Source organism: Saimiri boliviensis, chromosome X, assembly GCF_048565385.1.
Source record: "Saimiri boliviensis isolate mSaiBol1 chromosome X, mSaiBol1.pri, whole genome shotgun sequence".
In the NCBI taxonomy this organism is placed as follows: domain Eukaryota; kingdom Metazoa; phylum Chordata; class Mammalia; order Primates; family Cebidae; genus Saimiri; species Saimiri boliviensis.
In genome coordinates this window covers 12487973-12513926 of record NC_133470.1, presented here as the reverse complement: position 1 = coordinate 12513926, position 25954 = coordinate 12487973, and the positions used below count along the sequence as shown (strand labels likewise).

The 25954-nt window shown below is 40.7% G+C and overlaps 1 non-coding gene across 1 annotated transcript; it reads right to left on the bottom strand.

Annotated features, from left to right (window-relative positions):
- Nucleotides 1–17295: 17295 nt before the first annotated feature.
- Nucleotides 17296–17435, bottom strand: LOC120366694 (small nucleolar RNA SNORA7). Its single transcript, XR_005581274.1, has one exon. It is a non-coding gene; the product is annotated as a small nucleolar RNA SNORA7 (small nucleolar RNA).
- Between the last annotated feature and the right edge of the window lie 8519 nt (nucleotides 17436–25954).

The window sequence follows — 25954 nt, the reverse complement described above, 5'->3', positions numbered from 1 at the left end:
GAGTGCAATGGCACGATCTCGGCTCACTGCAACCTCCGCCTCCCAACTTCAAAAGATTCTCTTGCCACAGCCTCCCAAGTAGCTGGGATTAAAGGTGTTTGCCACCATGCCCAACTTTGTATTTTAGTAGAGACGAGGTTTCACCATGTTGACCAGGCTAGTGTCAAATTCCTGACCTCAGGTCATCCTCCTGCTTCAGCCTCCCAAAGTTCTGGGATTATAGGCATGAGTCACCATGCCTGGCTGTTTTGTTTTTATAGAAGCAGTTTTTCTTGAATTTTTGTTCTGAGAGAAATACAGATTCCTCATCAAGATTACATAGTGAGCCTAGTGGGAACTATGTGTCATAAGGAGTGACACCCAAATCCCCTCAGTGAAAACTATTGGCACAATCACAAAGCACAGTGCATTAAATCAATCCTATGAAATGGCCAGGTGCAGTGGTTCACACCTCTAATCCCAGTACTTTGGGAGGCCAAGGCAGGAGGATTGCCTGAGCCCAGGAGTTCAACCAGCCTGGAAAACATGGTAAAATTGCATCTCTACAAAAAATACAAAAATTAGCCGAGCGTGGTCATGTATGCCCAAAGTCCCAGCTACTCAGGAGGCTGAAGTGAGAGGATCACCTGAGCCTAGGGAGGTTGAGGCTGCAGTGAGCAGTGATCACACCACTGCACTACAGCCTGGGCAACAGACTGAGACCCCGTTTCAAAAAAAAAAAATTCTATGAACCATCAAAATATTTCTGTTCACTTGAATACACAGGCCCTCAATGGTCTGGCTTAATCCAGGGTAGCATTTAGATCATCTTTCCCCAGAGTGGCAAATAGGTTTCAACTCACATGTTATCTCTGATCTATTTGTAATAGCTGCCTGAATAACTATGTTGAGAAGTTTTGGGGCTTTATCCAGGCTCAGAAAGAAAAAGTTCTGTGCTCAATTAACAATGCTGTGGGTGTAGGATAGGTAAGTGGCTGCATGCAAAAACCTACTTGGTACCTGTGCTTTGAAGAAATAGAGGTCTTGCATGTAGAACTTTTGTGCAGTCACTCAAAATCAACAAATTCTCACTACAGGGTTCTTGACAAATGTCAGACCGTAGAGAGTTCAAGGTCCCTTTCTAACTCTGATCCACCTATACTGGTCTTCCCATGTTCATACCTGTTTCTGAACATTTTCTTCTATTGTTCCCATTGTTTGCACCACTCTTTAGAGATCTTTACATGGCTGGAGTTTTCTCATTATTCAGTACTTAGCTAAAATGTCACCTCTTTAGATATGTTTTTCCTGACAACCATACCTGAAGTTGTATCTGGAGCCTCTCACTGTGCCCAGAGATCACTGGAGGATCATGTTACAATGCAGACTCTGACTCAGTGGTTCTGAGATGTGACTTGAGATTTGGATTTCAAGCAAGCTTCCAGAAGATGCAATCCTGAGGTTCTATAAAAGACACTTTGAGGCCAGGCCAGTGGCTCACGCCTGTAATCCCAGCACTTGGGGAGGCCGAGATGGGTGGATCACCTGAGGTCAGGAGTTCGAGATCAGCCTGGCTAACATGGCAAACTCGCGTCTCTACTAAAAATACAAAAATTAGCCGAGTGTGCTTGTGGGCACCTGTAATCCCAGCTACTCAGGAAGCTGAGGCAGGAGAATCACTTGAACCCAGGAGGCAGAGGTTGCAGTAAGCCCAGATCCTGCCACTGCACTCCAGCTTGTTGAATAGCCATAGAAAAGAGGAAACAGCAATCATTTTTAGGTTTTCACTGTTCATAAGATAAAAAATTGTTTTCTTTCTTTTTCTTTTTCTTTTCTTTCTGAAGTTTCGCTCTTGTTGCCCAGGCTGCAGTGCAATGGCACGATCTCGGCTTACTGCAACATCCGCCTGCCAGGTTCAAGTGATTCTCCTGCCTCAGTCTCCCAAGTAGGGAACATTATATAAAATATAAACATTTTATAAAATGTTGAAACATTATATAAAATGTTTCAAATGTAAGACATTTCTTGCCCGAAAACGGAAACAAAAAATGGCACCAAATATGGTTTGTATTAAGTTACTGTGTTTAGCATCACATATTAGTTCCCTTCTTTTCTCACCTTCCATTCTATTTCTGCCTTGAAAACAGTGGGAACACTCTCAACTCACTGCAACCTGAAGTAAGATTTCATCTTCAAAAAAAAAAAAAAAAAAAAAAAACACTTTGAGTAACAGCTTCACCTCTCCATTTCTATTACCTATTTTATTTCTTCATAGTGTTTGTCAGTATTTGAAATTATTTCATTATTTGTTGGTTGGTTGTTTACTAGAATGTAAATTCCTTAAGAGCAGGGACTCTGACCAATCTGTCCAACTTTGTAGTGCTGGCAGTTAACACAGTACCTGGAGTATCAGCAGATGCCCTTTAAATATTGTTAAATGAATGGCTTTATGATTCATCAATGCCTTTATCTGTTCAGTGACTGCTCAGTTATATCCAGGAACTAAACTGTAAATGATAGAAGGCAGTGCTACTCAAGTGGTACTCTATGAACTGCTAGGTATTCTGCTTCAGGCTGAGAAAAGCTTGAACTAGAATGTAAATCCAATATGTCATTAAGCATAGTGGTTATTTAGGATGCCATTTTTTTTTCTTTTTTCCTTTTTTTTTTTTTTTTTTTTTGAGACAGAGTTTCACTCTTGTTGCTCAGGCTAGTGTACAATGACATGATCTCGGCTCACTGCAACCTCCACCCCTGGGTTCAAGCAATTCTCCTGCTTCAGAAATCCCGAGTAGCTGGGATTACAAGCATGCACCACCATACCCAGCTAATTTTTTGTGTTTTTAGTAGAGATGGGATTTCACCATGTTGGCCAGGCTGGTTTTGAACTCCTGACCTCAGGTGATCCACCCACCTGGGCCTCAAAGTGCTGGAATTACACACGTGAGCCACCGCACTCAGCCAGGATGTCATATTTTTCCATAGCCAGGCTTTCTTGATCTGATTAGTAGGATATTTCTAGGCAGGAAACACGGGAAGCCACATTTACAGTACTTACTACAGTCTCTTACATAATACATCTTCACTGTTTGCATGACCTTTTAACTAGTTTGTAGAGCTACCCTTTTTCCCCCTCATAGCAGCAAGATTTGCTACATATAATTCTTCATCTGCCAGCAATAAAGATTTTACTTTTGTTTTTTTTTAACAGTAGAGATTTTAGAATAAGATATTAGTTCCCTTCTTTTCTCACCTTCCATTCTATTTCTGTCTTGAAGACAGTGGGAACATTCACAAAGTTGAGCTAGAAGGACCACAGAGAAAAGAACAATTTTCCCACAAAACATTTATTAAGTTCACCCTGACCCTGAGAATTCTGCCTCATTTATATAAAATGTTTCAAATGTAAGACATTTCTTGCCTGAAAGCAGAAACAAAAATTGGCACCAAATATGGTTTGTATTAAGTTATTGTGTTCATTTTTATGTAGTTAGCAACAGTTCATCTTCTCCCACAAATGATTTGAGGCAGTTTAGAAAATTAAAGACAATATTGGATAAAAGAAATAGCTGTGCCGTTAAAAGAAAGTCAAAGGGGGAAAAAATTAAAAAAGAAAAAAGAATAAGAAAAGAAATAGCTGAAGGAATCAAGGAAAGGGAAGCTTAAAGGAAAGATAATGATGTAGTCAATGATAAAATAAACAAGTAAGCAAGCCTGAACTTTTTCCTTCTTAGCACAGAGGAAAATTTCCTTGTTAAAGGCAGGCCAGAGATTTGGCTCTAAGCTTCTGAATGAAGAGAGAATGACCATCATTTTAAGGTTTTCCAGTGTTCATAAATTATTATTATTATTATTATTATTATTTGAGACAGAGTCTCGCTCTGTCACCCAGGCTGGAGTGCAGTGGCATCATCTTGGCTTACTACAACCTCCACCTCCAGGGTTCGAGGGATTCTCATGCATCAGCCACTTGAGTAGCTGGGACTACAGACACACGCCACCATGCCCGGCTAATTTTTTAAATTTTATTTTAAATTTTTCAGTAGAGATAGGGTTTCACCATGTTGGCCAGGCTAGTCTTGAACTCCTGATCTCAGGTGATCTGCCCACTCAGCCTCCCAAAGTGCTGAGATTACAGGTGTGAGCCACTGTGCACAGCCCAGTGTTCATAAAATGAAAGTCAAAGTTTTGTTTGCTTGTTTGATTGATTTTGAGAACTCCAGTTTTTCTTGATTTTCAGTGCCAAAAGAAACCCTGAATCCTCATAAAGATGAGGTTGTGAGCTAAGTGGGAAATAAGTGTCCTAAAGATTTACACACAGTTCCCTTCAATGTAAGCTACTGTTACAATCATAAAGCACAGTGCATTAAGTCAATTCTATGACTATCCAAACTTTCCTGTTCAACTCCATAGATTGTACACACGTCCAGATTGGTCTGGCTTAATCCATGGTAGCATTTAGATTGCTGTTCCCCAGCATGACAAGTAGGTTTCAATTTGCATGCCAACTCTGATCCATTCATATTAGCTGCCTAAATAAACTGTGTTGTGAACTTCTGTGGCTGAGTCCATACTCACAAGGAAAATGTTCTGTGATTGATTAACAATGTTTATCGTGGGTACAGGATGGGTGAGTGGCTATCTACAACAACCTATCTGACATCTCTGATTTGTAGGACTGGAGATCTTGCATGCAGGTTTTTTACAGTCCTACCAAAACAACATTTCTCATTATAGCACACTTGATAACTACCACTTGGTAGAGAATTCAAGGTCGCTGTTACTGGCCAAAACTGAAGGGCAGAAACGTTGAGATGCTGATTAATTTATAAGCTTTGTATACCAACCAGGAGGAACGTAGTTTAAGGTTCTGTTATGAAAATGACAGCATCTAAACAAAGTAGCACATCATCTCATTCCCTCTCTCTTTCTTTTTTCTTTTTTTTCTGAGACAGAGTCTCACTCTGTCACTCAGGCTGGACTGCATTGGCACTATCTCGGCTCATTGCAACCTCCGCCTCCCAGGTTCAAGCAATTCTCCTGCTTTAGCCTCTCAAGTAGCTGGGATTTCAGACGTCTGCCACCACACCTAGCTAATTTTTTCTATTTTTAGTAGAGACAGGATTTCATCATGTTGGCCAGGCTGGTCATGTACTCCTGACCTCAGATGATCCACCTGCCTCAGCCTCCCAAAGTGCTGTGATTACAGGCATGAACCACTACTCCCCGCCTCCTCTACCTCTTTCTAAAGGCTGCCATAGGAAGTATGTATGGGCAGGGCTAAACACTTTAGCATAAACTCCAACCAGGCAGCCAAATAAGTGATAAAAGACTGAAAATCCTAACTCCACGCATGGCTGCATGAGTTTTTAGCCCAGAAAAATAAGCATTATGTGCCAAGACTGTGGAAAACTTTTAAGAAGAAGTAGTGTAAATAATTGAACATCTAAGAGAAAATATCAGAAGAGTCAATACAGTCTTGCTTTCACTACATAGGATTCATTATTACTTATTGGGAATCACTCGCAGAATGAGACACGAAAAGACAGATGCTCATGCATTCTGTTTAAGCAACTGTCCTTTAAATTCCCAATTTATAAATATAATGCTGGCAAAATGACACCCACTCAGTTTGTCTGAGTTAATTTTTATTTCCGAACAGTAGTAATTAGCATTCTCTGAAGTAAAAAAAGGTTAGCCTGTGAAAAATCAGTCAAAGTTCATAACAGTTATGGTTGTTAATTAACCTACAAAATTTGATGAGCCTTTTGAATATGCTAGTTTCATGAGATTTTCTCCGCTGGGCATAGTGACTCATGCCTGTAATCCTGGCACTTTGGGATGCCAAGGTGGGTGGATCATGAGTTCAGGAGTTTGAGACCAGCCTGGTCAACATGGTGAAACCCCGTCTCTACTAAAAATACAAAAATTAGCCAAGCGTGGTGGTGTGTGTCTGTAGTCCCAGCTAAGCCAGAAGAATCGCTTGAACCCGGGAGGCAGAGGTTGCAGTGAGCCAAGATAGTGCCACTGCACTCCAACCTGGGCGACAGAGTGAGACTCCATCTCAGAAAAAAATATACATATATTTTCTCATCTTAAAATAGGGCATTCCAGCCTGAGCAACATGGCAAAACCCCATCTCTACAAAAAATTATAGTCGATTCAGTTATATTCAACAATCAAATATTCTTGGGCTATGAAAAATGCAAAAATGAACAAAATATAGTCCCTGTCCTCCAGAAACTTACAATTTCTAGGAAATAAAAGTAAATCATGTTGGCAATGGATGCACGTACAAATGTGAACAAAATGCTATGGGAGCACAGAAGAAGGAAAGGACAAAAAAATTACTGGATTTGGTGGCTCACACCTGTGATCCCAGCCCTTTGGGTGGCCAAGGTGGGTGGATTGCCTGAGCTCACGAGTTTGAGACTGGCCTGGACAACACAGTGAAACCCTGTCTCTACTAAAAATACAAAATATTAGCCCGGTATGGCGGCATGTGCCTATAGTTCCAGCTACTTGGGAGGCTGAGGCAGAAGAATTGCTTGAACCTGGGAGGTGGAGATTGCAGTGAGCTGAGACGGCCCCAGTGCACTCCAGCCTGGGCAACAGAGTGAGACACCTTTTACAAAAAAAAAAAAAAAAAAAAAAAAAAAAAGAAGTTACTGGATTTGACAAGTCACTTATAAAACTATAACAAAAGCAAAAGTAAAGAAAGGTTTCTCAAAGGAGGTGACAGACCTGGAAAAATGGCAAGATGTTTAAAGGTAAAAAATGAAAGCTCACAGGATTAAAGTTAAGGAACTCTCCTGAAAACAAATAAAGGACAGAACTGGGACACAGTGATTCTGACTCGCAGGAACTTGCTTATTACCTGGGTGACAAAATAATCTGTACACCAAACCCCTGTGACACGCAATGTAATTGTATAACAAACCTGCACGTATATCCCTGAACCTAAAATATTATTAAAATGGCCATACTGCCCAAAGTAATTTACAGATTCAATGCTATTCCTATCAAACTACCAATGACATTCTTCACAGAACTTGAAAAAACTATTTTAAAATTAATATGGAACCAAGAAAGGGGCCAAATAGCCAAGGCAATCCTAAGCAAAAAGACCATTGCTGGAGGTGTCATATAACCTGATTTCAAACTATACTAAAGGGCTACAGTAACAAAAACAGCATGGTACTGGAACAAAAACAGACACATAGCCCAATGCAACAGAATAGCCCAGAAATAAGGCTGCACACTTAAAACCATCTGATCTTCGACAAAATCAACAAAAAAAGAAAGCAAAAGTATCCCTATTCAATAAATGGTCATGGGATAACTGGCTAGCCATACGCAGAAGACTGAAACTGGACCTCTTCCTTATACCATATACAAAAATCAACTCAAGATGGGTTAAAGACCTAAGGGTAAAACTAAAACTATAAAAACTCTGGAAGATAAATGACATAGGCCCTCGCAAAGATTTCATTAAGTCTCCAAAAGAAGCTGCAACAAAACCAAAAATTGATAAATGGGACCTAATCAAATTAAGAGCTTCTGTACACAAAAGAAAGTATCAACAGAGGAAACAGACAACCTACAGAATGGGAGAAAATATTTGCAAACTATGTATCTGACAAAGGTCTAATATCCAGAACCTGTGAGAAACTTAACCAAATTTACAAGCAAAAACCAAACAATTCCCCATTAAAAAGTGATCAAAGGACATGAATAGACACTTTTCAAAAGAAGATACACACATGTGGCCAACAAGCATATGAAAAAAAGCTCAACATCAGTAATCATTAGAGAAATGCAAATCAAAACCACAATGAGAGAACATCTCACACCAGTCAGCATTGCTATTATTAAAAAGTAAAAAAATAACAGATGCTGGTGGGGTTGTGGAGAAAAGGGAACACTTATACGCCATTGGTGGGAATGTAAATTAGTTCAGCCATTGTGGAAAGCAGTTTTGAGTTTTCCTGGAATAGTATGCTACAATATAGGAGATTATTCTGAAACCTGGTAGGATAAGGATATAGACTTCAGGGTGACCAGAAAATCAGAATAAATGTTGATATAAGATAGGGTCACCTCCACCAGCAGGGTCAAAGAAAGTAGTATTGAGGATACAAACAGTTAACAGTATAGTGATGCCAGCAGCGAGGACTGGATTTGACCCAGCAATCCCATTACTGGGTATATATTCAAAGGAATATAAATTGTTCTGACATAAAGACAGACGCACATGTATATTCATCACAGCACTATTCGTAATAGCAAAGACATGGAATCAACTTAAACACCCATCAACAGTAGACTGGATTTTTAAAATGTGGTCTATATATACAATGAAATACTATGCAGCTATAAAAAAAATGAGATTATGTCCTTTGCAGCCACATGGATGAAGTTGGAGGCCATTATCCTAAGCAAACTAGCACAGGACCAGAAAACCAAATACTGCATGTTCTCACTTATAAGTAGAAGCTAAACTCGAAGTACATATGGACACAAAGAAGAGAACAACAGACACTGGGTCCTACTTGAGGGTTGAGGGTGGGAGTAGGGAGAGGATCAGAAAACTACCTATCAAGTACTATTATCTGGGTGACAAAATAATTTGTACACCAAACCCCCATGACATGCAAACTTGTATGTGTACCCCTTAACCTAAAATAAAAGTTAAAACAAAAGAATACAAAACTCTTCCCAACCTCACTAAAACTTCAAATTTAAACAAAAAGAAATTAATTTTACTTATAGGAGGGCTAAGATTAAGAAGAGTAATAATATCCAGTGTTGGTAAATGTGAGGATATTAGCAGTCATGCATTCTCATGAAAGTATAAATTGCTACAACATTTCAATAAGCTTTTAGCAGTATTTCCTAAAATAAAAGTGTACATAACAATAGGGTGACTATAGTTAACAATAATTTATTATGTGTGTGTTTGTGTGTGTGTGTGTATATATATATATATATATATATATATTTTTTTTTTTTTTTTAAGGTGGGGGACATAGTCTTGCTCTGTCGCTTAGGCTGGAGTGCAGTGGCATGATCTCATCTCACTGCAACCTCCACTCTCTCTGGGTTCAAGCAATTCTCGTGCCTCAGCCTCCCAAGAAGCTGGGATTACAGGTGCATGCCAATACACCTGGCAAATTTTTGTATTTTTAGCAGAGATGGAGTTTCGCCATATTGGACAGGCTGGTGTTGACTCCTGGCCTCAAGTGATCCACCTGCCTCAGCTTCCCAAAGTGCTGTGATTACAGGCATGAGCCACCACGCCTGGCCTAATTTATTGTATATTTCAATATAAAAGAGGGGAATTGGACAGTTTCTAACACAAATAAATGATAAATCCTTGAGGTGATGGATGCCCCAATTACCCTGATTTGATCATTACAAATTGTATGCCTGTATCAAAACATCACAGGTACACTATCTATATAAATAGAATGTACCCATAATTAAAAATAAAAAAGTAATAAATTTTTTAAAAGAATATAGAATAAATGATAAGTTATAGGCTTATAATATATTGTACATATATTTTGCTGACCTTTCATTTTTAGGCATATTCCATAACTTTATTAAATAATAATCTTTAGAGAAACATTATTTAGGCCTTCAACTGGTAATTTCTTTCTTCTTATTAGTTGGGTTAATGGAAATAACCCGAAATTTTAAAATGGGAGTTAATAAAAGGAAAACAGAGGAAATTTGCAAATTGATAAGTTAGGCTGATGGTGATAATATAGGGGGAACCTTCATAAGAAGACTATACCAAAATGCTGTGCTCACCATATAAAAAAACAGTTTTAAAAGAGAAAAGAGGTCGGGTGCAGTGGCTTATAATCCTGGCAGTTTGAGAGGCCGAGGTGAGTGGATCACCTGAGGTCCAGAGTTAGAGAGCAGCCTGGCGAACATGCTGAAACCCTGTCTCTATTAAATTTTTTGTATTTTGTAAAGACACAAAAAATCAGCCAACGTGATGATGGGTACCTGTAATCCCAGCTACTCGGGAGACTGAGGCAGGAGAATCGCTTGAACCTGGGAGATGGAGGTTGCAGTGAACTGAGATTATGCCATTGCACTCCAATCTAGGCAACAAGAGTGAAACTCTGTCTCAAAAAACAAAAACAAAAACAAAAACAAACAAACAAAAAAAACCCACACAGAGAGAGAAAGAAAAGACTCAAGTTAAAGTAAAACTTCATTTTGCATAAGCAGTGTAAAAGTTTAGAAGCAAAGTCTTTGCATTCTTTTCCATTTAAGATGAACATGTCCAAGTTCAGAACTCTTCAAGGTAACTGTGCAGTCCTGAGACAAGAAGCTGCTAGGCAGCAGTTAAGACTGATTTCAAGATTGAACTCAATCATTGTCACCTAAGCAGGTATAGAGAAAATTCACTCCACCTGCATCTAGGAGGTTTTCTCAGTATATAACTTATTTATTTATACGTGTCAATGATAAAAGTAATCATGCCGATTAACCAAGGTGTCAGCACCAAAATTGTCTCCAAAACACTAGACCCTAAGTTGCTATTTCTAATATTGGGAAACTAGGAAGGAAGGAATACGTGATCCATTATCCAAAATCATCTTTTCATTCTTTTCCTTCCTTCCTTTCTTCCTTCCTTCCTTCTTTCTTCCTTTCTTCCTTTCCTTCTCTCTCTCTCTCTTTTTTTTGACATTTGCACTCTGTTGCCCAGGCTGGAGTGCAATGGCATGATCTCTGCTCACTGCAACCTCCACCTCCTGGGTGCAAGCAACTTTCTGTCCTCAGCCTCCCAAGTACCTGGGATTACAGGTGTGTGCCACCATGCCTGGCTAATTTTTGTATTTTAAATAGAGATGGGGTTTCACCATGTTTGTCAGGCTGGTCTAACTCCTGACCTCAAGTGATCCATCCCCCTTGGTCTCCCAAAGTGCTGGGATTACAAGCATGAGCCATGGCACCTGTCCCGAAAATCATCTATACAATGAAAGCAGCAACATTGGAGATGATCCAAGATGGCCGAATAGGAACAGCTCTGGAGGGCAGTTCCCAGCAAGAACACAGAGGGTGAGTGATCACCGCATTTCCAAACGAGTTTTTACTCACAGACCAGGAGATTCCCAGGTGGAAAAGCTCCACAAGTCTCCAGCACAGCTGTTGCAGCTGGCGCAGCAGGTCTCTGCACAAAAACTCACACAAATCTGGGCGGCCATTTCAACTGGCACCTGGAATGCCTGGGAGACAGAGTCGCCCATTCAACTGAAAAAAAGGGGGCTGAAACAGGGAGCCAGGTAATCTGGCTTGGTGGGTCCCACCCCCACAAAGACTAGCAATCTGAAACACTCTGGACTGAGAGTTTCACAGCAAGCTGGACTGCGGATGGTCCAGCTCTGTGGGGGGAAGGGCATCCACCACTACCGGGGCAGTCCATCACTACTGAGGCAGTCCGACATTACTGAGGCAGTCCACCACTACCGAGACAGTCTGCTATTACAGAGATAGTCTGCCATTACTGAGGCAGACCACCATTACCAAGGCAGTTCTAACTATACCTGTATAAACAAAACCACAAGGAAGTTCACACAGCAGCTGGGCATAGCCCATGGCAGCTCAACAATGCCTCTGCTGGCAGACTGTGACTAGGCTACCTCCTCGCTGGGCAGGGCATCTGAAAAAAGGCAGCAGCATGTCAGGAACTTATATAAAGCCCCACCTTCCCAGGACACATATGATGATAATAACACATACTGAAAAGATAGTTAAATTTCAAAATTTAATGTGTGGTGGGGTGGGGAGGCTCAAGCCTGTAATCACAGCACTTTGGGATGCCAAAGTGGGTGAATCACCTGAGGTCAGGAGTTTGAGACCAGCTGGCCAATACAGTGAAACCATCATCTCTACTAAAAATACAAAAATTAGCCAGGCATGGTGGTGTGCCTGTAATCCCAGCTACTCAGGGGACTGAGGCAGGAGAATTGCTTGAACCTGGGAGATGGAGGTTGCAGTGAGTGGAGACTGCACCATTGCACTCCAGCCTGGGCAACAGCACATGACTCTGTCTCAAAAAGAAAAAAAAAAGCAATGTCTGTGCACATACAAATTCATCCAAAAAAATTGAGAATAATGAAAATTTTGGCAAAAAAGGGGCAAAGGATCAAATAAGCAGAAAAAGAAATACAAATGACCACTTAACATATAAATATGTTCAGTTTTACTGTGACACAAAGAATTGCAAATCAAAGCAGTATTTATATACTGCTATACCATTTGTTTTCCCAAAACTGTTTTGCGAACCAATAATGTATGGTGCAGGATTCTGGAAAATGGACAGTCATGTGCTGCAAAAAAATCTGTACACTGACATAACCCTTTTGAAAAGAAATGAACATGTACTAAAACCTTACATGTTTCTATACCTTTTGACTCCAAAATTTAAATTTACACCAAAGATATTAATAGAAGTGAATCATTTGTCCATTTCCAGAATATTTATTATAGCATTGTTTGTTGTAGTTAAAAAAAAATTTTTTTACAGCATATAATAGATTCATAAAATGAATGCAATATTCGACAGTCATTAAAAGATGTGGGAATACACTCAACGTAACACTGTGGACCAGATGCAGTGCTCAGGCCTATAATTCCAGCATTTTAGAAGGCCGAGACAGGAGGATTGCTTGAGCCCAGGAATTTGAGACCAGCCTGGGCAATACAAGCAAGAGCCCATCTATTCAAAAAACAAATTTAAAATTAGCAGAGCATGGTGGCATGAGCCTTACTCCCAGCTACAGGGTGGGGGGATGGAGGGTGGCTAAGGTAGGAGGATTGCTTGAATCCAGGAGGTTGAGGCTGCAATGAGCTATGATGGTGCCACTGCACTCCAGCCTGTGCAACAGAGCAAGATCCTGTCTCTATAAAAACAACAACACAACAAAAACAAAACACAGTTAAGTTCAACAAAAAAGGATGACAAAGCTGTATTATAGCACGATCCCAGTTTTGTTTTTAAGAAGAAATGTACGTGTATTTACACACATACATACAAAAGAAAACACAAGGCAGAAAGGTATGTTCCAAATATTTAGAAAACATTAACATTGGCCATGCTTTGGTGCTGGTGGAATTACAGGTGATTTATACGTTTCTCCTTGTGCTTCTTTGTACTTTCTAAAAAGAATTTCTATTGCTCTTTTTAAAAAGGTGATACAACAAACATTGAGAAACCATAATTCCAAAGAGATTGTCTTCTCAAATGAATGACTTACACTAAGACTCAGTGTTTTACTGTCTTCCACCTAGTTACATAGATGACTAAGTAAAAGCCAAAAGAGCCACTTGATACTTTTATGTAGTGTAAGGCTAAAGAGAAGCTGAAGCAGATTTCTATGTCCTTCACATAGCTTTCTTTCTTGATGCAAATAAAATGCTTTGTTACAATCTCTATCTCTATGTATATTGACTTTTCCTTCCAATGATGACTTTATCTAGTTTAACATTTCCCAAGATGATTTCATCTAGTCTGCCTTTGCTTTTTCTCAGGGGTTAGCTAGGTGAGCTCTTCCTTCTGGAAATTTCCATCGCACCTAATATATTGACATTGCTAGAATGGCTGGGCTAACTTGTGGCTGCCTCTCCTTTTAGTACAGCTTTTCCTGACTCCATGTCCTTGCAACCAAGGTGAAGGAGATGAGAAAAAGCTTCCTCAGCTGGATTTAGTTGACAGAAATGGGTCCTTTACAGTAAAATGCCACCCTTACAAGGAGGTAGAAATGATGTGTTTCTCAAAGTGCTGCAGAAATCTCATTGTTGATATTTTCCCCATTGTTGCTTTGAAAATTCAGTATTTCTATTTAACACCAGGGTCACCCAATCTAATTCTGCCATTCATAATTTTCCAGGAATGGGGTGGAATTTGGGGACTGAATTTATAAAGAGGCAGCATGGTAGAGAGGAAAGCCCTGACATCAACCTCTGAGTGGGGCGTCGATTGGCATCTGTGCAATGCCCACCAGTGGAAAGATTCTTTTACACTCATTATCTTAATTCTTAGAGCGTCTCTGAGGTTTTGTTGCAACTTCAGGTTTTTTTTTTTTTTAACTTTTAGGTTCAGGGGTACATGTGGAGGTTTGTTATATAGGTGAATTGTGTGTCATGGGAGTTTGGTGTACAGATTATTTTGTCATCCAGATAATAAGCATTGTATTCGATAGGTAGTTTTTCGATCCTCTCCTTCCTCCCACCCTTTATCCTCAAGTAGGTCCCTGTGTCTGTTGTTCCCTTCTTTGTGTCCATGTGTACTCAATGTTTAGCTCCCACTTACCAGTGAGACCGTGTGGTATTTGGTCAATTTCAGTGTTGACCAATGATGACCAGAGACGCAGAGCATTTGGGTGTCATGGAGACATGTTTCAAGTGTAAGTCCACCTCGCTGGTAAAGTGACACCTATCCCACTCATCCCATTGCTGCCAATGACTTCAATGCTGGAGCCTGAGTTTCCTCCCATGTGATAACAGCAATTGTGAAGTGTTGTCTGAGGATTAGAGAAATAACCCAGTGAAGCTACTTCAGGGTGGGTAGCTCTTAATTACTGTTGTATTGCTGTACTGATCAAGTACTACTCAGTAGCCCCATGTGCCTACTTAAATTGAATTAAAGAAAAATTCCCTTTCTCAGCAACACTAGCTCCATTTCCAGTGCTCAATGGCCCCTTACCTCTAGTGGCTGCCATACTGGATAGCACAGACAGAGAACATTCCCATCACCACAGAATGTCCCTCGGACAGTGCTGCTCTGTATCATTAAGTTTGATTTAACTCAAGTGTCAGACCTCAGGGCAGAACACAATCGTTCTCTGTGTTGGAAGTGGAAGCTCCGTAGCTCGCCTGGGATGTTCACCTGCTGTGGTGAGAGTCAGGTGAGGCCCTTGACAGAAGGGCACCCTTTGTTTACCAGAGAGAGAAAGGGATCACGTTTGTTTCCTGAATGAAGATAGCCTATGAACCAGGTGTCTCAACCTTGAAAAGGTAGAAAGTGCATGCCAAGAAAACCTCTGGACAGGACTCAATTCTTCCCACCATGCACCTAACCAGAGAATCGCAGAAGGAGTCAGGGGAGGATTCCGCCTTTGAGTCAGAAGAGGAAACATTCTTTTTGAGGTAGAGTCTGGAAAAAAACAACTAATCTGTAGATTTCCATAAATAACTGACAGGAGACAGCCGTGTTCTTTGAAAATATTAACCAGAATGATGGGTGTTAATCATTAAACCTTTCAGGTGGTGTCTTTGTTCTTTTTCTGATATTTTAATCTGGGTCACAGAATGGCTCAGGCAGCTTTAAGTGCAAAGTGGGTTTTACTTCCTTTTCTGTTTGCCTTTTGTTTTCTATTCCAAAAGGACATTGTGACCTCTTTTCCTGGTAACTCCTATTCATTATTTATTTATATGTATTTTTTGAGACAAAGTTTCACTCTGTGGCCCAGGGTGGAGCACAGTGGTGAGATCAGGTTCAAGCAATTCGCCTGCCTCAACCTCCCAAGTAGCTGAGATTACCACCACCACACTCGGCTAACTTTTGTGTTTTTAGTGGAGATGGGTTTTCACCATCTTGGCTAGGCTGGTCTCAAACTGCTGACCTTAAGTGATCCACCTGCATCGGCCTCCCAAAGTGCTGGGATTACAGGCATTAGTCATCGTGCTTGGCCAGTAACTGCTATTGAGGCAGAACTGTCAACCACATAACTAGTCTTGAAACTTAAAAATACACTAACATGGGCCAGTAAGAGAAAAGGCTGGACAATAACCATTGTCAAAACAGCAATGAAAAACCTAACTAACTTTGCATCCAGTTCTGTTCCAAGCAAAAAGAAAAATACATAAACAAAAACAAACCAGTTTTCTGTTGTTTCAGTGCATCTTTGACTTAAAGGACTTGTTATTTCTCTAAATTTGCAGATGCGTTGAGGCTTGAAATTTGAGCCGGTGACTGTTTTACGAGTTTCAAAACAAAATATTAAACCACCTAAAATGACAAAGGGTAAACTTTCAGGAATAATTTGGAATCATTTAGTTGTAGATCTGTTTTCTGTTCATTCCAGTTGCATAAAATATTAGGACTCGCTGGGCTCTGTTTGACACATTTTGTCATGATTGCCACTCTTTCGAGTGCTCAATAGCCATCTATGTGTAGAGGCTGCCATACTGGACAGCACAGACACAGAACATTTCCATCATCACAGAATGCTCCATTGGACAACACTGTTCTATAGTATTAACTTTGATTTTCACAGCTACCAGATTTTGGGGGTGATCAAAACCAATCCCTTTGCAAGAAAATGTTTTTAGACTGAGACAGAGCAGCTCTGGGAACTAAAATAGTAAGAGAAGTACCTGGGTGTTCATTAAAAAAAAGATTGCTTCCTAGTAACACTTTCTTTATGGCTGGGCCCTTCTGCATCGTTATCTTAAGCTTGAGTAAATCATTCCTAAAGACCTAATTCTAATGTTTTATTAAAGCAATAATAGACTAAAATGAACATTGTTAATAAAATGGTTTTTATTAAGGTATTTACAGTACATGCTAGAAATATGAACTGATGATACAACTAGTATGTGTCATGTGGTCTGTGAAGCCATATGTGGGATATAAAGATATGTTCAAGTTTACACATTTACTGAGCACCTATTATGTGCCAGATATTTGGGCAACAGGTAGCTAAACTGCTATGGACATTCTTATACATGTTTTTTTCTGTATGTTTTCTTTTTCTTGGGTATTTACTTAGTAGAAATTGGTGTCACGGAGTATACATACGTTGGGAGTTATTATCTCTTTCCTTATCCCCTTGCAAGTTGTACACCTTCTCATTAGTATATGTGCTCAATCTCACTTATGCATGGAAGCTCTTTCTTTGAAGTGTTTTGAATGCCCTAGGAGAAATATCCTATGTATTTCAATGCAGAAGCTTTCAGTCTTTTCACACTTGCTCAAGATAAGTTGGTTCCACTGGCAGGATACCAACCCAATCTAGAACTACATCAATCCTGTTCTGATCTAAATAGCTTGGGGCTTTCCTCTGCCACCAAAACTGGACCCCTATCCGGCCAGCTCAAGCTCTTGGTTTTAAGAGGAATCAATAAAAGGACAGATCAGGTTAAGTCATCCTCAAGATCTGAAAAACAATTTAAATATGTGTTTTGGTGAGAGTTGGCTAGCATCTTCATTTAAAACAATATTATATTTCTCTTCTTCTCAGACCCATGTTAAAGAAGAATCCTGGAAGGAGGTTTTCCTGTCCAGGGTTTGAACATTGTTGCAGAGTTTCTTCCAACCACCAGCTACTGAGCGACCTGAGAATGGAATGGGTACGTCTGCAAGATTTGCTTTTCATCCATTTTCCAAAGCTGACAGAATACTATCCACTCTACAGATGCAATCCTTGGAGGTAGGATCTTCATTTTTATCTGCTGCATTGATCTTATCATTGTTATCTACGCTTCAACAGCCTCATCCATCATCTCTACATTGTGTTAATAAGCCTTCCCTATCTAAACAGCATGTACCAACCCCTAATCAACAATAGTCTTTCTTAATTTACAAGTTTGTAGATTTGAGGTCTTTCTGTCTGCTACTTAAGCAGGGAAAGGAACCAAGGGGAGAGTGAAACTCAAACTTATTTTTTCTTATATTTATGAAAGTAACTTTGAGGAAAGGGAATCCTCTAATTCTTCACTGAAGTGAGGATTTGGATTTTATTTGTATTTCACCAAGTTTTTCTTTTCTTGTCTGAAGTTACTACAGATAGTACAAGGGGAAATTTAAAGCCAGTTCTTCCTTCATGTCCAAGGGAATTGTTTCACTGCAATGTAAATTAGTTTGAAATCCATCCTGGCTGGGCAGAGTGGCTCACACCTGTAATCCCAATACTTTGGGAGGCCGAGGCAGGAGGATCACTTGAAACCAATAATTCAATACCAGTCTGAGTACAAAGTGAGACCCCGTCTCTACAAAACATTTAAAAAATTAATTGGACACAGTGGTGTGCACCTGTTGTCCCACCTACTTGGGAGGCTGAGTTGGGAGAATCGCTTGAGCCAGGAGTTCAAGGCAGCAATGACCTATGTTAACATCACTGCACTCCAGCCTGGGTGACATAGAAAAACCCTGTCTTAAAAAAAAAAATCCATCCTAAAAAAAAAAAAAAATCCATCCTCTGAGCAAAATAGCCATTAATGACATATGAGACATTACTTCTAGTTTTCAGTAGTCAATGAGAATGCTTATCCTCACAGACAGTGGTGGCTTCAGATTTTCTTTGTTGACAGGTGGAGAGATTATAAAGGACTTGTGTTGAAACTACATTTTGGCAGGAGGCTCCCCTTTCACCGAGATCTCACATTTATATGGAGTGGCTATGAGAGAAGTACTCATGGAACTTACCGTGGGCTAAATTCTCCCCAAACCATCCCCTGGGGCCACCACTGTCTACATACTTGCACCTTTACTTGTGTGTAGTTGCACGAAAAAGTAGCTGTTGTCATTTTTGTCACAGTGACATAAATGACGGCTGTTAGGTCTTTGGTGCACAAAATTTCCCAAGCCAAAATTGGAACAACTGTGAGTGTCCTTAGGAAATGCTCTTCATGGTATCTGTAGACCCATGGAGAGATTGATGGTAAATACATGTTACAAAGAAAAAGAACTACTAACTACCATGATAACGATATGATCTGGTGGGGTGGGATGCGGGGACTTCTTTACCTTGGGTGGTCAGAAGAAGGCCTCTCTGAGGAAGCGCCATTTAAGCTGGGGCTGGATTAACAAGAAGGAGACTGCCAGGGGAAACATATTCCAGGCAGGAAGAGTTGGTTCTTGGCCAGGCGTCCTGCATGGAGGGACATGCTCATCTTGCTGCCAGGCAGTATGTGTTCAAGCAATACTGGCTGTCAGGGTGATAAGCGATGAAGCCAGCTTAATGAAGCAGGATGTGTTTAAGATGCAATTCAGGTGCTGGGCTGGATTCTACATGCACTGACATAAAGGAAGCTGTACTCCTACATGAATACCATTTTCCTACAGGAAAGGGCACCACATAATGCAAGATGGGATTTAAAATAACTTTGCAAAGAGACTGTCTCTCTCCAGTGTGGTGGGTAGATGGAAAACATTAGCTTGGCAAATGGGTTAGTTTTTAAATCTGCCTTCCAGAAGTCTTTTGGTTCCAATGTGAGACTGAGTGAATTACAAATTCTGGAGGGTAGCTGTTACGGGCTGAATCTTGTCCTCCACCCTCCCAAATTCATATATTAAGTTCCAAACCCCAGTACCTTAAAATATGACTGTATTTGGAGATAGGGTCTTCAAAAAGTTAATTAAGGGAAAATGAGGTCATAAGAGAGAGCATTAATCAAATATGACTATTGACTTTTTAAGAAAAGGAGGTTGGGACACAGATGTGCAAAGAAGAAGATCACATGAAAGTAGGGAGAGAACAGGTACTACAGGCCAAAAAGAGAGGCTTCAGAAGAAACCAACTCTGCTACCTTGATCTTGGACTTCTAACATCCAGACTATGAGAAAATTAACTTCCATTGTTTAAGCCATTTAGTCTGTGGTATTTGTTATGGCAGCCATAGGAAAATAACACAGTAGAATTATCCTTTCCAAAAATGGATTCGGGGGTCTTAGACATTGACTGTTTATTTTTTTTCTCATTCCTTATTCTATGATTATTTCAGAAAACTTGAGGATACTCTGAAGCTGGCGGCTGCCTCTTAGTTGGAGAAGTCTCATGGTAAAAGGCTGGCTTGAGTCCCTGTGACTGGGAAGAGAAAAGGCAGCTTTCTGAGCAGTCTGTACTTGAATACTTCCCTGGGGCCAAGCAGAGGCTTTGAAAGGGAACAGGATGGAGTCACTGCCCGTTGGGCCCATGTACCTAAGTGAGACAGGGCAAGACAAGGCAGCAGAGGGAGGCTGGAGGTGTACACCCCTGGAGGCAGAGCTGAGGTGGGGTGGAGGAAGTCGGTCAGAGCACGTCACCCACGTCAGGGGAGGATGCAGTGCAGAGGTCCCCGGAGTGGCTCCCGAAGGCCCCACAGGAGCATTCTAAGTGGAAAGCATCTGGACGCCCACCACCACAGAGGATCCCTCACAGCGGGGGGAACCACAAGGGCCCTGGTCCGGGAAGAAGAATTTGGCCTTTCATTGTCTATCTCACACCCCCATCATCTTGCTTTCCTATCCCTAAGTGAGGAGAATGAAGCATTGGGGAGAGAAGCACAGGCAGGGAGGGAGTGAAGCCCGAAGGAAATGGCTGGAGCCTGCCACTCAGGCCCCTGCTCTGGCCACAACTGCTGGAAGGAGAGCAGCTGTAGGTGAGAAGCAGGAAGGCAGCTTTGGGTAGACTGGCCTGGATGCCTTAGTAGCTGGAGGTGACAGGAAAGTCACACCATCTGCTGCAGATGCTGTCAAGAGGCAAGGAGGGAGGAGCTGACAGAGTGCCCAAAGGAAACAGTGTGAGCAACATCAACCTCTTCCTTCACTGAGGTCCACGAGGCCAGTGCGTGGAACTATATTGCTGTGGCTGGAGCCACTGAATGAAGTGACCTCTACTGAAAGCCTGCAATGGCCTGGGCACTGAGAGTCAAATGAGGGGTAAGATCAGCAGCAGTGGGCAAACCATGGCCTGTGGGCCAAATCCAGCCTGCTGCCTGCTTTTATACAGTTCACAAGCTAACAGTGATTTTTTACATTTTTAAATAGTTGGAACATGGGAAGGATATGTGATGCCTGAAAATTACCTGCAATTCCACTTTCAGTGTCCACACACCAAGTGTCATTGGAATACACTTGGTCATTTGAATATCTATTGCTTACGGACTGTGTTCTTGCTAAGGACAGCAGAGTTGGGTATTCCTGACAGACAAAGCCTGAAATACTTGGCACCTGGCTCTTCAGAAAAGCTTGCTTACCCCTACAGAAGAGCAGGGCCCCTATAGGAAGTCCGTCTAGTGGGGGATACCTCATGACAATAATTCATTTTCACAACCAATTATGTTTTTGAAAATTTTAAAAATGTGATGTTATATATTTTTAGTCCTTAGAGTGAATCTGATTTTGTCTTTCATTAAAAGTTAAGAATCTACCGATTTTACCATTGAATGGAACGAAGCAATTTATGTGAAGTACTTGGAAGCATATAGAAAAAGCCATGAGTGTCACATATTATTAATCCATATGGAATTCCCATTGTGTTATTCTACAGTCGTAGAAATCAGGATGTGCTATGTACTTTGCAGGGCCCAGTGCAAAATGAAAATGGAGGACCCCTTGTTAAACCATTAAGAATTTCAAGACTATGACAACAGAACATTAAACCAAGAGTAGGGCCCTCTTACAGGCACAGGCTTGTGTAACTGCACATGTCTCATGCCCAGCAAACTGGCCCAGAAAAGAATTACATGAAGATGGACTAAATGTAACAACAACAAGGCACTTCTTTTGTAGTGATTTTTTACGAATATTTATATTAAATGGTTTTCTCGTTATTTGCTGGTTTTCCTTAAAAGCAGAACGGAAGATAGGCCAGGCATTGTTGCTCATGCCTGTAATCCCAGCACTTTCAGAGGCCGAGGTGGGTGGATCACCTGAGGTAAAAAGTTTGAGACCAGCCTGGCTAACATGGTGAAACCTTATCTCTACTAAAAATATAGAAATTAGCTGGGCGTGCTGGCATGCACCTGTAATCCCAGCTACTCAGGAGGCTGAGGCAGAAGAATCGCCTGAAACTGGGAAGCTGAGGTTGCAGTGAGCCAAGACCACACCTCTGCACTCTAGCCTGGGTGACAAAAGCAAGACTCTCTCTCAAAAAACAAAAAACAAGAAACAAAAACCCAACAACAACAAAAGTAGAATGGAAGATAGATGAAAAAACTTAGTAGAAGAAGGCTCTAATATCTATACGTTATTCTACTCGAGGTTTTCTTGGGACTTACACAGAAAATGTCAACTCTGCAGTTGTTGGTTGAAAAATTGGTGGTGGGGGAGGGGGTTCAACTAATTATAGTAAGATTCAGGCCAGATCTACTAAAATGATGGCACAAGGATTTTAAAATATTGAAAGTAATTTCTAAGGAAGCTGTAATTAAAGTTTACTCCATTTCCCATGTCAACTGGGAAATTTTCTCACTCATTCCTTCTCTTATTTATCTACAGCCCCTGACAATTCCTCAGGTCAACTAGGAAATTCATCTGCTTAGTTTACTCAAATATCGGCTTTTAGATAATTTATAATTTTAAGCAAGAGACGTAGAGGTCTAGCTCAAGCAGGGCTTTCTTTTTCTGAGTTAAGCGGTGTAGGATATATAATGGATTTCTTCCTCTGCCTAATTATTCAAGGATGAATCTTGCGATCTAAAAAGGAACAATGTGCTGTTGTATCCACGGTAAAGAGATTAACAGTCTTGTGCTTGTAAAACAGTAGCCCAGTGCCTATTTAGTCCTTTTGATTTCCAGAAACAAGAGCCCAATTCTTTCTACTCTTTGGAGGCAGTTGGCCCTGTCTGGCGCCATTGATGAAAAATGGCAGTGAAGCCAATTCTTAGAGAAAACTTCAGACCAGGGCTTCCCATACTTAAGGAAGGGGAGTAAACACTTTTACCTCTTTTTCGTGATTTGCTTAAAGAAGACACTTGTGTCTGAGTTAATATAATTTCTCTAGCTGGGCGCGGTGGCTCAAGCCTGTAATCCCAGCACTTTGGGAGGCTGAGGCGGGTGGATCACGAGGTCAAGAGATCAAGGCCATCCTGGTCAACACGGTGAAACCCCGTCTCTACTAAAAATACAAAAAATTAGCTGGGCATGGTGGCGCATGCCTGTAGTCCCAGCTACTCAGGAGGCTGAGGCAGGAGAATTGCCTGAACCCAGGAGGCGGAGGTTGCGGTGAGCCGAGATTGCGCCATTACACTCCAGCCTGGGTAACAAGAGTGAAACTCTGTCTCAAAATAATAATAATAACAATAATAATAATAATAATAGTAATATTCTCTGTAAAAACAACTGGTCAAAATGACTACTAAAGTGAATTTATCAGACCTATCTATATTTAACACCTTGAAAATGCAGGATTTCTATTTAGTTGTGCTAATGGTATTTTGGTTTATTTATTAAAGACATGTCCAGCTGGATAAGTGCTTGTTGGTTGATTAATTTTTCATTCTGTGAAAAACTTGGAGGACATGCAGTGTAGTGACATTTGGAAGAAAAACCACGAAGAAGTCACTAGTTGTACAAAATTTATAATTAGAAGAAATGTCTACCCTTTGATAGCTAAAGAAGTTAGGTATTGAGCTGTGCTCTTCATGTGACTTCTCTTGTAGCAAATTTTCTCTCTTTATGTTTATAATTCCTTTTGGCTACCTCAATCTACAGTATATTTAGAATTCTTCTTTCACTACAGTTTTTATGTTATAATGTGTCTCTGAATATTTGTATCCAGGTAGGGGAAGTTTCAAGGAAGTAATCTCTCTTCCTTCTTCCCTCCTTTATTTATTAATGCAGCTCCTATGCAACTAGATGTTTGATAGAGTCACTTGGGGAAAAATTCCAGAAACAGTGAGATGTCAACCTTTTTTCATCTATCCACTCATTTCACAATCACTTACTGAATGGCCCACATGGGCCAAGAGCTTGAGGAATACAGAGGTTCACTGCACAGGAAAGACTTGGGCCTCATATCTTCATGTCCCAGGACCCAGAGAAATCTATCTGTTGCTAATGGACAAAGTATTTGATAGTCTCCCTAGTAATCCTGCAACTGATCAAATTAAAACTGGTGCTCTTTGCTTGGAGACCATGAAGTTCAAATCAGAGCAGGGATTAGAGACCCTCCTGATGAAGAATGCAGACAAGCCATGTGAAATCTAGAAGCCCTTTGCCCTTCCCATGTCCTGGGTCTATTCTCATGCCCAACAAACTGGCCCAGAAAAGAATTATATGAAGATGGACTGAATGTGACAGCAACAAGGCACTTCTTTTGAAGTGATTATTTACAAATCTTTATATTAAATGGTTTTCTTGTTGTTTGCATGGAACTATGTACAAATTCTGCCACCATGGGGGTTACTGGCTTCTATTTTGGTATTGAATGCTCTGTTAGGCTCAAGACATGGGTCTTGGTCTTGAAGAGTCTTAGCATCACTAAATTCCTGCATGGGATGGGGCACAGAATCTAAATGCTGCTGTAGTAGGAACTCTTTTCCTAACCATATCCCTAACCACATTGGCTAATCAAGGTTAGCTCTTAGTAAGTATCTGTGAGTGAATGAAGCATGTTTAACATCCTGGCTCTTAAACCAGAGGCTTGTCTATTGAAGCGCAGTGGACACAAAAAAACACTGTCCCCCGACATCCCAATTTCTTCCTCTTTTTCCACCTCAGTCCCACAGGAGGATGCTCCCATGGTGGAGTTGGCACCAAGTGGCCAGAGTAGAAGCAATTCCCTGTTGCCTGGGTGTCAACTCTTGTTGGACCTTGGTTTCTTAGTCTTATGGTGGCCAAGACATCAGTTAGCTTCTGAAAGCATCATCCAAGCAAGTAGGAAGCACCAGCTCAGAGTGTGTCTCCATATTAATATATAGTCTTTGCTGTCTTCAGAGTAGGGAGGGCTAGGCTTTCCCCTGGCCCTCTTCCCACAACATTGCTACTGTGAACTAGGAAGTGGGCTTATTAATTCCTCGTTCAACTGCACATATGTGAACAAAATATAAACACATCTCTACAGGTATATTTCTATGGCTGGTATTTATTGAGCCTAAGATAACTTTTTTGTTTTCTTAAAATATGAGATTTTACTTACCTTGGCAACACCATCATGTAGGAGGGATGCTTAGTATTCTTTCGTTAAAGAAGACTCTAAACAAGTAAAACTATTCACCTTTTTTCCTAATGCAAATCCTGTAAGAAATGACAGAAATGGTGCTACTTAAAACATTAGTATAGTTGATGGCATAATAACAAACATATGAAATGTGAAGATACAAAAAAGCTAAGTTTTGGCTCTGTTGTGCAATGGACAGTGCATTGAACCTCTAGAAAAAAGCTAAGTTCAAAAAATTTTGAATAATTACTAAGATGATTCTTCTAACATATGGGTGCCAACATCTTTAAAACATTTTTTTTTTTGAGACAGAGTCTTATTCTGTCACCCAGGCTGGAATGCAGTGATGCAGTCATGGTTCACTATAGCCTCAACCTCCTTGGTTCAAGCAATCCTCCTGCCTCAGCCTCCCGAGTAGCTGAGACTACGGGTGCACGTCATCACACCTGGCTAATTAAAAAAATTTTTTTTGAGAGATAGGATCTCACTGTGTTGCCCAGGCTGGTCTCAAGCTTCTGGGCTCAAACAATCCTCCTGCCTCAGCCTCCCAAAGTGTTGGGATTACAGACATGAGCCACTGCACCTGGCAGGTGCCAATATCTTGCATTTGAATATATCTTACTATTTTCAAAATACATTTCTAGCTGTTATGTCATTATCAATGATGCCAATCAGAACTTGTAATTTATTCAGTGCTTTATGTCATATCTGTAGTTTAATTTATAGTGCCTAGGCAACTTTTTCAATAACTGCTTAGCTCTTGCGAAAATATATCTATGTATCTATTTATAGATATACACATGTATTAGTCCATTCTCAGACTGCTATAAAGAACTACCTGAAACTGGGTATTTTATAAAGGAAGGAGGTTTAATTGACTCACAGTTCCTCATGGCTAGGGAAGCCTCAGGAAACTTACAATTGTGGTGGAAGGCAAGAGTGAAGCAAAGCCATGTTTTTACATGGTGGCAGGTGAGAGTGAGCGGCGAGTGAAGGGGGAAGAGCTCCTTGTAAAACCATTGGATCTGGCCAGGCGGGATGGCTCACACCTGTAATCCCAGTACTCTGGGAAGCTGAGCTGGGTGGATCAC